The sequence below is a fragment of the Cavia porcellus genome, unplaced genomic scaffold, assembly GCF_034190915.1.
Source record: "Cavia porcellus strain 051 isolate PalLab524CR breed Dunkin Hartley unplaced genomic scaffold, mCavPor4.1 scaffold_23, whole genome shotgun sequence".
NCBI lineage: Eukaryota > Metazoa > Chordata > Mammalia > Rodentia > Caviidae > Cavia > Cavia porcellus.
In genome coordinates, this window is record NW_026947506.1 from 57,210,591 (window position 1) to 57,223,988 (window position 13,398).

A 13,398-nucleotide genomic window follows, 5' to 3' on the forward strand; every position below is an offset into this window, starting at 1 on the left:
GTCTGTGACTTCTGCAAGGGTTGGAGGAGGACACCTCTCTGTGATGGTTCACCATCTTGTTAGGAATCCAAAGTAGCACTTAGACCCTTGCGTCTCCCCAGAGCAAAGCAGTCCTCCTGAGTTTCTTCCGTGATTCAGCTAAGTTTCTCTCCCTAACTCCACAGCAGGTCGTAGCCTGGAAATCACTCCTACAAGAGCAACTTTCCTGTAACTCTCCAGAGTGGTCGAGCCCTGTAGGGTCGCCCAGCCCTCCAGGTGTTCTTACTGGGCAGCTGGCCTCTGTCACTACCGGAAATGCAAGGGAAAGTCAGCGAGAGAGCCGAGCTGCTCCGCAGACCTCCTCGGGAAGGATTTCGGGTGGGCGGGTGCAGAGCGCCCCCTGGCGGCAGGAGACCAGGTTTGCTCCGCCGGCTCCTCTCCTCCGCTTCTCCCTCCTTCCCCGCCGCCAGGAGCACCGGGGCGCCCACAGCTGAAAAGTGCGCCTTTCAGTTCAGCGCCCCAAAGTGAAGCTCAGCTCCCCGCCACCCCGCCCCGCTGCCCCCGAGACTCCCCAGCTCGAGGGCCACATCCCAGGTCCCATCCCAGCTCCCATCCTTCGGCTCGCCGTCGGCTGTGCCCACCAGGAAGGCAGCCGGGAACCCTATGGGGCGCCTGTGCATGCAGCCTCACTGGGAAGCAGTGTCCTTGCAGATGTCATTAGGAAGGGACTTTTTTTAAAACTTTTTTGTGTTTATCAGTCCATGCCCGCTGTGCATCATGACACATTCATCCTGCAAAACTGGCACCCGGGCACCAGGCCTCTTAAATCTCTCTACTTCCCCTTCCTTCTTACCCTCTTCCCTCCACCTCTCCTTCCCCCTCCCATCTGCAGAGGATCTATCCCCCTTTTTTGAATGCTACTTCTCTTATAAGAAAGCACCCGATATTTACCCTTCTGTGTTTGATACCTTTCACTTAGCCTTACGGCCTCAATGTGCACCCATTTCCCTGAAGATGACTCAAATCTACCCTTCTTTATGGCTGAGTAATACTCCCTTGTGTGTAAATACCACCTTTCTTCATAAGATGTAAATCAAGATGAGATCACAGTGGAGTCATGTGGACCTTGACTCCAACATGCCTGGTGTCCTCCTAAGACAGAAGAGAGGCCCCCAGTGAGAACACAAGTCTCAGCCACAACAGAGGACCAGCACAACTGAAAGCCAGTCTCACTGACCACAGCCAGAAGTGAGAAGAGACAAAAACCAGTCCCGCTAGTGTCCCAAAAGGAGGGTGGCCCTGCTGACACCTTGATTTGGGGATTCTGTTCTCCAGAACTCAGGGAGAACACGATCTACAGTCCCCAACCCCTTCTCCCTGAGAAACTACACCAGGCACCCAGCTGTGGCTGTGCTGTCCATGCAGCTCTACCGTGGGGCTGATTGGATTAACCAATTCAGGGCCCAACTCTGGCCCCTGATTTTCTAAGAGCCATGGTCCAACATTCTAAACACCCAACATTCTAAACACTCACCTCCAAGGGGGAAGGTCATTTTTACTGTTTATTTTTGAAAACTAGAGTGCCTTCTCAGAATCACTGTACATATCCAGAAATTTTTGCAAAGGAAGAAAAATTAAACCTAAAAACGTCCAACCAGTGAGGAGTCGCACATGAACATGGCTTTTGCCGGACATCCCATTGCGTTTGTTTTGTGGCTTCTCTCATGCCGTTCTTGCACGGTCTCCAACTGCTCCAGGCCTTTGGCTCTGTGTCCCTCAGGCCTGACAAGCCACAAGAGAAGCTCCTGCCCTTTGGATCCTTCCTTCCCAGTCCACAGTGAGAGGGACCCAGGCGTCACTAGAGTGGCGACTGTGACAGATTACCGTAGACTGGCGGCCTAACCAAACAGCGTCTCACAGTTCGGAAGTCTGGGCATGTGTGGGCGGTGTGGGAGGACCACTGTCATAGGGTTCTCCAGTGGAACAAAATCGGTGGGAAACGTATGGGTAATTGTGCAAGGGGATTCACGAGGCGGACAACCAGGATAGGAGGCGAAAGAGTCCACACTGGCCCCCTGCAGACTGGGAAGCGGAGGATGCAGTAGCTGGGGGACAAAGGGGATCAAGGATGCGGCCCTGGTCCAAAGTCGAGGATCTGGAAGCTCCTTGGAAGGCAAAATAAACTCAAGACCGATGCACAAAGACCACCCCAAAGACTGGAGCGCTTCCAAAACGGGAGCACTTCCTTCTTCTTTCCTTTTTTTAATCCGCCCAGGCTATCAGCCTATTGGTCAGTGTCACTCACATACGGCTGGGTCTTCCTCCTTCAATTTGCTGGATTCCCTGTCAATCATCCTCAGACACACCCAGTACGGGGTGTTACTGACCTGCTAGGCTGTCTTAATCTATGCAAATTGTTACACCCACTGATTAAATGATCTCAGTGCTGCTGGCTGTGCAGAAGTCCTCGCTGGCAGGGAGAGAGGCCAAGCTCTAGTCTATTTATATGGATGCCCTCGCGACCTAATCCCCTCCAAATACTGCCACTCTGAGGTGTTAGGGTCTGACATTTGAATTTGAGGAGAGCAGCCATTCACCCCATAACAAATGGAGAAGCTGTTGAGGGGTGCTGTGGCCTTTTGAGTCCCTGGGTGGTTTGTTAGCACTGGTCTCCCTATGGCCTGAGCAGAGTCACCCGGCTCCCTCCCAGGGCTCAGAGGGGTGTGGGTGGAGAGCAGAACCCCATCCTGGGGGTGACCCTCTGGGGCTGTCAGCACCTGCCGGGGTCAGACAGGTTGGGCCCGGCCAGGAGTGGGGTAAGGCATGGATTAGGTCAGAGTGACAGGCTTCCACCTTGCCCCCTTGATCCCAGAGTGATGCAGCTAAGGGGTCTCTGCACAATGTGCCTCGGATTGCAAGTGGCCTCTGACCCCGGAGAGACCCTGGGAGTCCCTGCCTGCTGCCAGGACCACGCCACCCCAAAAGACTGCATGAATGGCCACTTGGTGCATCTGGGTTTTAAGGTATGTTGCAGGGCAGCTCATGAACGGGAACCAGAGCAAAGGTATCACTGGGACGGACGGTGTTCCGTCGTCCCAGCCCTACCGGAGACAGAGGCAGGAGGGTCTCGAATTCGAGCCCGGCCTGGGCGACTTGGTGACATAGCAAGATCCTGTCGCAGAATGACGCGGGGATGTGGCTCAGTGCAAAGTTTCTAATACAGAGAGGGAAGAGGGAAAGGAGGGAGGCAAGGTGCACGCCAGCCTCTCAGACCTCTAGGAACGGAGAAAATGGAGTAACTTTTCACATCGGGTGGGAGACTGGAGCTGGGGGGGAGCGACCGGAGCACAGGCCCGCGGAGGGTGTGCCAGGTCTGCCTGACCGCGCCGGCCTCGCGCACGCGCACGGGCCGCGGTCCTCCCCGCTAACCCTCCCGCTGCAACGCCCGCCCGCGGCTCAAAGCTGTTCCTGTGGCGCCATCTGGTGTCCAGATCGTGCAATGGCAGGAAGCCCGCGCGCTCCCCGGGCCGTGGCAGTCCCGGGTCTGCAGGCTGCAAGGCAGAAATAGCCCTGCGGCAGGGCCTGGGTGGAGGAGGGGAAAGTGCTCGACTCACCACAGTCAGGAAGCAGCCGGGCAGGGGCGGGACGCACCTTCCAGCCGGACCGGTCAGCTAACAGCGCGGTCAGCCAAGGCCGCTCCCTTCCAAGCACACAGGCACCTGGGGGCTCCCGCGGGCCTGAAGCATTACAAGGGCTGCTCAGAGGGGTCCCTGCCGGGCTAGACCTCACGGAGACAGCCCACAACCCTGCCCCAGCGATCACCGGCAAGCAAGAGTCCTAGTGTGCAATGGAAAACGGGGTCCAAGCCATGGAGAGAATGGGGGGCTGCACCCGCTGGCGGGCGTGGCCCCAGAGCCTGCTCTCCCTGGCACGCAGCACACAGTGTGTGACATTCGCACGACGTCTTCTGAACAGCTCGATGCACAGCTGTGAAAGCGGGTTACTGGTGGCCAGAGGCGACAGAAAGGGCAGAGCTGGAGAGAACACGTCACAGGGAAAACGGGAGCAGGGTCTCCTTTGGATGCAAATGTTTGGAAACAAATAGCAGTGACAGCTGCCTGTCATCACAAATGGATTAAACAGGAGCAGGTTACAGAATTTCAAATGGTCCATTTTGGCAGTACGAATTCCACCTGACTAAAGTTTTATGAAGAAAAAAAGTTTCAGTTCTTTGTTCAAAATTTTCACAAGCTTTCCACTCTGCCTTAAGATTTTTAATTTGATAAAAAAAAATTTCATTAAACGCTTCCAATATGCTGGGGCCACTGTATGTGCTGACGCGGTAGCTGGGGAGGAGGTGTCTGGTCTTCCCTGCTGTGACGGAGATTTGAGACAATGGAGGGAGGAGAGAGTCGTTGTTTACAGTGTTGGGGGCTCAGTCCACGGTGGCCCACTCCAAGGCAGAAAGGGCATGGCCCAAGGCCTGGGAGGAGAGAGCTGCTCACCCACGGCAGCCCGGAGGCAGAGAGGAAGGTGGAGCCTGAGAGGAAGGAGCTGGGGCGGGGAGGCAGACACGGTCCTAAACGTCATGCCCAGACTGCACCTCTCCAGCTGGACCCTCGTCCTGTTTCATCACCTCCTCAGGCTGCTACTCACTGCTGCCCCCGAGAACCTTCCAATCACTTCCCCAAAGCCCATCCACACCAAGTCTTCGCCACAGCAGCCTTCCGGAGCACAGAGGGCCAAACCGTAACAGAGGGGAGGCCAGAACGCTGGTCCTCATCCACAATTTGGGGTGGAGAAAAGGAGTGGGTGAGTGTTTAGGAGTGAAGGGAGCAGCCCATTTTAATTAGGGCTGCTAAAGAAGTCCTCGTGTTCAGAGGATGCATTGCAGTAAAGATCTGAAAGAGGTAGGGAGGAAACGTCATGAAAATACCTGAGAAGGGAGTGGTGCAGACTGGGGGAAGGGTATGTGCAAAGGTCCTGAGGCACAGGTCTACCTGAGGAGGCCAGTGTGGCCAGGGTGGCTGGATCTCCAGTTTGGGGCTGTTGCTGAAAGGCTGTGGTGCTGATTCATCCTGACTGTCCACGTGACTGGTTTAAGAGGGTCTTATGGAAGATTTCCCTGTAAGAACACTGACCTCAGCCATGAACGACCTACCGATAAGCTCACAGCTGAGTGAGCTGTGAGGAAGTGGCTCAGCTGGCGGGAGTGAGGGTGTGGGAACATGAACACGGGCTAGTCTCTGGGCTCCAGCCCCTTTGGCTTGGGCTCTCCACTCTCTGTTTCCAGAGGCCATGAGTTGACCAGCAGGAACGAAGTCGGCCACGGTGCTTTTGCCTTGGAACCAGCTGGCCCTGACCGGACACCGTGAGCCAGTACGGACCTCTCCTCCTTCGGGTTGCCAGTGTCAGGCATTTTGTCCCAGCAGCAGGAAAGCTGAACGTGACAGTTTTGGTCAGGCCACTAGCCTGCCAGTGCCCAGGGTCAGAGCTCAGGAGTGGAGCCGCTGGCTGCCTGATGTGTGGGTCTGCAGATAAAGCCCTGCTTGCTGAGTGGGCTGTAAGCATCTGCACTGCCACAGCAACTCCGCCCTCCCCAGCTGCTGATGCGGGCAGATGTTTTCATTTTGTTGGGTGGGGATGCATTTTCCTGCTGGCTAAGGAGGACGGTACTGTTTTGCTTTTTAATATACAAGCTCTGGGTGAAAACTACAGAGAAGGTTTAAATTTTTAAAACTATTCCAGCAATAGACACTTTGCTATTCGTCTCCCCTTCCCGAAGCTCTCTCTGGCTCTGAGCACACACACTGATCCCATCTTTCCCGCCACTTCTGCAGCAGCTCTGGAGTCCTCTTTTGTCAGGGTCTTTGGCTGGGCTGCTGTGGCTGCCGGGCTGCCCCACATTGATCCCAAATGTCCCCCTGGGTGGTCATTTTGACCCTGGGGAGGGGCCGGAAGTCACAGGCTGTCAGATCAGGTGAGTCAGGTGGAGGAGGACACTCATGTTTTCACAAGCCCGCCGTTGTGCTGTGGCGCTTGGTGGCAGCACTCACTGTGATTTTTATCACACCTCACTCTGGAACTGCGTCAGGAAGCTACAGGAATGATGGGATAAATACGTGCAAAGGGAGGAGGACTTGTGGCAATGTGTCTTGCACCACAATTGTGTCTTTATTAAACACACCACATTTTTCGATCACCCTTCGGATGACGAATTGTCATTGACTGTCATCACCATGCGGTGTGACAGGTCCAGGGCATTCTCCTCCTGAAACTCGGGACCCCTTGGCCAGTACAGCCCTTTCTCCAGCCCCTGTGTTCCTGTCTGTGGCTTGGTTCACATCACGTAATATCCTCCAGGTTGACCCATGCTCTGCCTCTGGCAGGTTTTCCTTCTTCCTTTTTGTTATCTCTTAACAAAGGCAAATGGTTTACCTAACACGCACACGTAGGTTCCAGCCCAGCATCAGCGGTGGCGTTAGTGCAAGGCTCTGGTGAGGGTGTCCGTGTCAACAACAGAAGCTCATCTTGGAGCGTCAGGTTAGGAAGCAGAGCCAGAGGAGGAAGAAGACCTGTGTCTCCTGGTCCCTTTCAAGGACCTCCCTCAGGATCTCCCATCAGGCTCTGTGCCCTAAAGGTTTCGCCACTTCCAATAGAGCTACCTAAAGGTAGCTTGGGGAGCAAGCCTTCAACACACAGGCCTTTGGTGGCCAACCAAGATCCAAAGTCCAGCATCCTACTCCTGCCCCTAGAAGCTGGGGCTCCCTTGGCTCCCAGTCTGAGTGTTGCTGCATTGCCCAGAAGTCCTAGACCAGTCTTCTCTGAGACTCAAGGCAAACAGCCAGGAGCCCTGTAAAAATCAAATACGTTACATGTCGATGTCGCTCCCGGCCGGCAGGAAGGACACACGACAAAGTCTGGCAGTGGACAACCTTTTCTTTTATTTTCCTTCTCCGTACAGCCTGCCCTGGGATCGCTCCCAGCCGAAGCCTCCTTTGGTCCGCTCCCCGCGGCTCCTTTTGGGCTTCTACTTCCGGGCTTCTTCTTCCCCCCCAGGGGTGGCACCAGTATATATACGGATACAGTGTCCAATCATGTTAAAGTAAGCAAGGCAAGCTGATTGGCTAACATCATCAGTTGCCAGGCAGACTATATTGTTGAGCGGGTTGCTTACGCGGTGAGCAGGAAACTAACGTGCTCGATGGGAGGGGTAATCTACCTCAGGCTTTACTCTTTACTACAGGCCTCACGTCCGCCAAGTGAGGCGACCGGGCTCGGGGCTGCGGCTCCCAACAGTTACACACCTCCAAGCTGCAATGGAGGGCCAGGGCCAAGCTATCCCTTCCAGTTCCAGCGGGTGAATAAAAAGGAGTCAGCCCAGGGACTGAAAGCAAGAAGGGCAAATGTCCAGCGCTGGGGGCGGGCTGTGGCGGGAAGTGGCTGCCGAGGAGCCTCCCCACCCTTGGGCTGGCTCTGCTGGCTGCCTGCAGCCGTCACTGGCCGGTGCTGCATCGTGCTTCACCCTCTGGGGGTCTGGATGGCAGCGTCACCACCAAGCTCCCCTGAGCACTGCACACTCTGCTGGGTCTCCCAGGCTTTGGAATCCTGGCAGAAGCCTCCAGGACTCCATTGCTCTCCATTCTGCAATCTGCAAGTCCAGCATCGTGTGGGTGATGCTGCCAGTTCAGCTGCCCCTCGCCTTGCCTGAGACTCGGACTTGGCCACAGAGGGCTTCGCTGGCTGAACACAGGGACACGAGTCCAGAGGTGGTTCTCCTCCCACAGGGTACCTCAGAGCTCGTTCATGATGTGATAACACCCTGCAAACCCTTTAAAATAAATTGCACTTTTATACTTGTGATGGAAGCTGTGACAGGGACCTACCAGCAGACTTTGGAGAAACCCTCAAGGCGTCTTTCCTACATTCCCAATGCAAAGCACTTGGCTTCTTTCCACTTTGGCCACTACACACACACACACACACACACACACACACACACGCCTTTCCTGGCCAGGCTGCAAATGTTTCAAAGCTTTTCACATTGCTCCTTTTGGTTTCTGATTCTCACTAAAAATTGGACTGAAAGAAGCCAGTAATTCCCAGGCCACAGTCAGAATGCTGTGCTGCCTTGGAATCGCTTCTGAAAAAGAAGAAAAAACCTAGTCCAGCCTTTAAACCTAACTTCCCACGAAGTCTCGGGGCTTTGGCAGCTGCATTGAAATTCTCTGCCAGTGAATGAGGTGGATCTCTCCAGTTCCCAGGAGAAGTCTCACTTCCACCCAGAACCTCAGCGTGGACTTGACTGCCCGTCTCCATCAGCCCAGTCTTCTCCGCCCTCACAGAATCTACAGTGAGCTCGGCTGTCCGCATTCTAGACTTTCTCCAGTTTGCTCCTCCCAGTCTCCCAGTGACCTGCGGCCAAGTCTCTTTCCCACCATCAGGCACAGTCAGAGCGACAGCTTCACTCCTCGGCACCAATGTCCTCTACCAGTCATAGCTGTGTTCCTCCAACGAAACACCTGAGGCACCGAATTTAAGAAAGAGAAGTGCTTGATTTGCTCACAGTTTTGGAGTTTCAAGTTGCAGGTTGGGTGGGCTACCAGCAGGGCCTGTGAGGAGGACGCGGTGCCTCGTAGGAAGTGTGAGTTTGAGTGAGGTCACACTGTGAGCCCTGAAGCAGGACAGGATGATGCTCCACCGTGCACGTTTATACACACAGCTTCCGAGTTCCCTTTATCCACTGGTTTGCTGGTGGGCATTGGGTTGCTGTCGTGTCTTGACCATTATATCGCCATCCTGCTTTCCACAACGACCGCACCACTGTGCATTCCCGCCGGTGACTGTAGCAGGACACTCTTTCTCCACATCCCTCTACTGGAGACCTTTGCGGTGGACTCCAGTCTCTTGCCTGGAGTTACAGCCCACGACAGAGAGGAAAGAAAGAACGAGAAAGATGGGGGCGCGGCAGGGATCTGGGGTGGCAGAAGGCCAGGAGCCACCCAGAACCGTGGTGTTTGTTCACTGAGGAAAATGGTGAGGGGCTCAAGGCTGGTACGCTAGCAAGTGGTGACGCCCGCAAGGCTTGGAACAGGGAGCAAAGCTTCAGAGTGGCCAGCGCTGGGCGACAGCTCACGGGTCAGCTGCGCTCATTCTAGGAGGAATGTTCCTCCGGAGTCACGCAGCTCTGGGGGGACTCACCTCATAGTGCAGCCCACCCCACAGCTCTCTGAGCTCCACCACCCGCACAGTCCATCAGCAGCCGCCTGCTTTCGTGAGACTCACAGCCTCGGCCGGACTCGCTGATTAAACTGAAAGCACTTGAGAGAAGTCACCTGCGTGCAGCCTGCACTGGTCTCACACAAACACAGCCACGGGTGGGTGACGTGGCTGCCCTCCACGCTCCGCTGACCCTTGTCTCTTGTCCTTTTGTTGAGGCGTCCTAACAAGTGTGAAGTGGTATCTCATTGGGTTTGATCTGCACTTCTCCCGGGATGCGTGAGGGTCAGCATCTCTCCTCATACCTGCTGGCTGTGTGTCTGCACTGGCAAAACAGATGTTCAGGTTCTTTGCTAACCTTTTGATACAGTTCTTCTTCTTCTTTTCCTGTTGAGCTGAGTTGCAAATACATTTCCAGTATTAATTCCTTATCGGATACATAGCTTGTAAATATTTTCTCCTACTGCCTAGATAGACTTTCCATTTCAAACTGCTCCCTTTGCTGGTCAGGAGATTTCAGCTTGGTGCAATCTCACTGGTCTAGTTTTGTTTTTGATGTAAGAATAAGGCCCAGTTTCATCCTGTTGAACATGGCTACCAGTTTTCTCAAAGTCATTTATCGAGCATTTTCCCTTTTCCCAAGAGTCTATTATTCATGGCCCCCTTATCAATGACTATTTGGCCATGTTTATTTAAATTTATTTCTGGACTCTATTTTATTCTGTTAATCTGCATGTCTGTTTCTGTGACACTGTTACACTCCTTTCCTGTCTACTGACTTGTAATTTAATTTAAAATCAAGAATGCAACACCTGCTACCTTGTTCTTTTTTCTCAAAATTGATTTAGTTATTCAGAGTCTTAATGGTTCCTACAAATTTCAGGGGTTTTTCTTCCTTTTAAAAATGCCTTTAAAATTTTAATAGAGATTGCACTGAATCCATGAGTCTCTTATGATAGCATATTTTTAAAATAACCATTCTTCCAACCCAGGAACACAAGAACATTTCCATTTATTTATATCTCAATTTCTTTCATTGATGTCCTAAAGCAGTGATGATGAACTGATGGTAGATGTGTTATCTGCTTTTCTTTTAAGACAAAAGAAGTGGACACATGGTCATTTTTTCTAAACAAAAGCCTCAGTACTGAGGTGTAACGGCAGTGTTGGCATTTTGCAGTGAACAACTGGGTTTGGGTTACAGTTCGGGCACTTGTCTCTACAAGGTTCACCCTTAGTGTCCTAGAGATTTTAGTGGGGGGCCGAGAAAAGATGGCAGAAAGGTAACAGCAGCTACCGTGGCTCTCTGACAGCCAGCTTAGATTCCAGGAATGGTGTGGGGAGTCCTAAGCAGAGGGAGATATATCCTGCCGACCCAGGAACAAACTAAGCTGAGAGAAACCAATTGGAAATGCAGTTCAGGTGCTATGATTGGAACAGCTAACAAACTCATAACTTGAATACCATGTGGATGCTGTGCCTGAATTGGGATAGCCTGCTGGTTGCAACTCACTGGAGATGCAAACACTCTGAGAGCAGGAATTGGGAACCAAATTGTGAGCGGAACGGGCAGGGAGCCCTGCATCGATCTGCGGTGGGTGAGAGGGACAGGGACCCTCCCATAGTCAAAGAGGCTCCAACAGAGGACATTCTGGGACAGGGCAGACTGAGACAGGGTGCTGCAGTGACTTCAGTCACATGTTCCCTTCTCAAGCAGGATTGGTGGGGAGCGCTTGACCTGGGTCACGCCAGGACTGAGGCCCAATAGGCTGGCCCAAACCCAGGTCCTGCACCTGGCAGTGCATCCTCGGCGGGCCCATCATAGGCTCCAGTGTACCTCCGAGTACACTGCAGTGGACGGGACCACATAGTCAGCATGCTTCAGACAAACTGAAACTGACAAAGAAAGAAACTGGGCCTCCTATATTTGCCTGTATGGAAGGAACAAAAAATATGAGAAATGGAGGCACTAAGAAAGGGTCCTCAGTCCCCAATCCTGAGAACACTGATCCAGGAAAGGTAAATGCAAAGGAGAATGAGGACAGAAAACATGCAATATCAGGCATGGCACCTATAGACATAAAGTGATATCTTAGGGACCTCATAGATGAGTTCAAAAGTGAAGTATTTAACCAAGTAAAGCAAGATATAAGTAGAAGAGTTAAACAAATGCTAAGCACCCACCAAGAAAAAAAACAGATGGTAGAATGGGAGAACAAAAAAAAAAAAAAAGGGAGAATTTTTTGATGGAGAAAATAGAGAAAACACAGAATACATGAAGCAGGTTCAAAGAGATTACCAGGAAACTAAAAACTCTATTGAAAGCTGGCATAACAGCTTGAAAGAAACTAAGGATAGATTATCTGAACTGGAGGACAGGTTTGTAATGTGGGAGCATGAAAAGAAAAACTTCTTAAAAATAACAAGGAAACGAGATTTTAGTGAACAGATCTTTTACTTCTTTGGATAAATTTATTCGAAAGTATTTTCTTCTTTTTCATAGTACTGTCATTGGGATCGTTCTCTTGATTTCATTTTTGTTGTTGTTGTTGAAGAGTTTATTGTTATTGTTTATTGTCAATGTCAAGAACTACAACAGATTTCAGTATTTTGATTTTATGTGCTACAACTTTGTTGAATTAGCTTATTACTTTTGACAGTTCTGGTGGAATCTTTAGGGTTTTCTAGATGTAAAGTCATGTCATCTGCAGGGATGATCTAACTGTCTTCTTTTCAGCTGGGATGCCTTTGATTTGTGTTTCTTGCCTAGTCCTGCTCTGGCTAAAACTTCCAGTTCCTTGCTGAATAGCAGTGGGGGGGGGGCACCATTGTCTCATTTCTGATCGTGTAGGAAAAATGGTCAACTTCTCACTACTGAGTAAGATTTCAATTGTGGGTTTGTCACATATGTCTTTTATTTTAGTGAGGTCCATTCTTTCATACCTATATTTGTTGAATTTTTTTAATCATGAAAAAACAATGAATTGTTTCAAATGCTCTTTTGGGGTGTTTATTATAATGATGCTATAATTTTTGTCCTTCATTCTGTTAATACAATGTCCCAAAGAAATTTGTATGTGTTTCACCATCATTGTATCTTGGGAATAAAACCAACCTGACCATGGTGACCGATTCTTTTGATGTGCTATTGAGTTCAGTTTTATAGTATTTTGTTGAAAGGTTTTTCATCTTTGCCCTTCAGGAATAGTGACCTATAATTTTCTTTTAGTATTTTCTGTCTTGGTGTCAAGTTGATACCAGCCTCATAAGATGAGATTGAAGGTACCTCCTCTTTATTTTTCTGGAAAACAGAGAATTTTTCTCAAAGGTTTTCCTCAATACATTTACTCACCGTTGATCTGTTAAATTTTCTCCTTCTTCAAGATTAAGTTTTGTCTTAGTTACTTTTCTTTCACTGCTGAGTCAAAATGTCTGATCCCCAACATTAAAGAAGGAAAGGTTTATTTAGCTTACAGTTTGTAGAGGTTTCAGTCCATACTTGGCTAGCTCCAAGGCAGAGTGGCGCCTGGCAGGGGGCAGTAGTTCACGGTGGTGGAAGACAGCAGAAGCAACAAGAGTAAAAAGGAAGGAGACTCTTTCTGTCCCTTTTATTGTATGTAGGTTACCCGCCTTAGGGGGGTGTAGCACTCATACTATAATCCCAGCAATGGACCATGAATCTATCATGAATTCCATATGATTGCATGAAGCTTTGAGGAGACATCTAGACACAAACCATAATATTCTGGCCGTAACTCCCCAAATATTCATGTACAATCCTTTCTGCAAAATGCATTTTAGCCCATCACTAAGAATTGCCAACATCCTAACAGCTTCAGCTCTGAAAAGTCCACGGTCCAAGTTTCCTCCAAGATCTAAGGCAAACTCTTAGCTGTGAGTCTTTGTACAAATGAAAAGTTAAACATTTCTGACATTCAATGGCACCAGATATACAAATGAGGGTACAAAAGATTGAGACCAAAGCAAGTTCAAAATCCAGCAGGGCAAATGTTAAGTCCTATAGTTCCATGTGGAACATCCAAAGCAATCTGTGATAAGTTGTAAACTCTAAAAGGCTTGCACACTTTGCCCCTACAGCACTTCTGGTGATTGTAGCTTTCATGGCTTCTCTCTCAGGCTGACTCTGCTCAATCCTTGCAGCTTTCCTTAGATATTCCCGGTTTTTCCAAACTTCTGGGT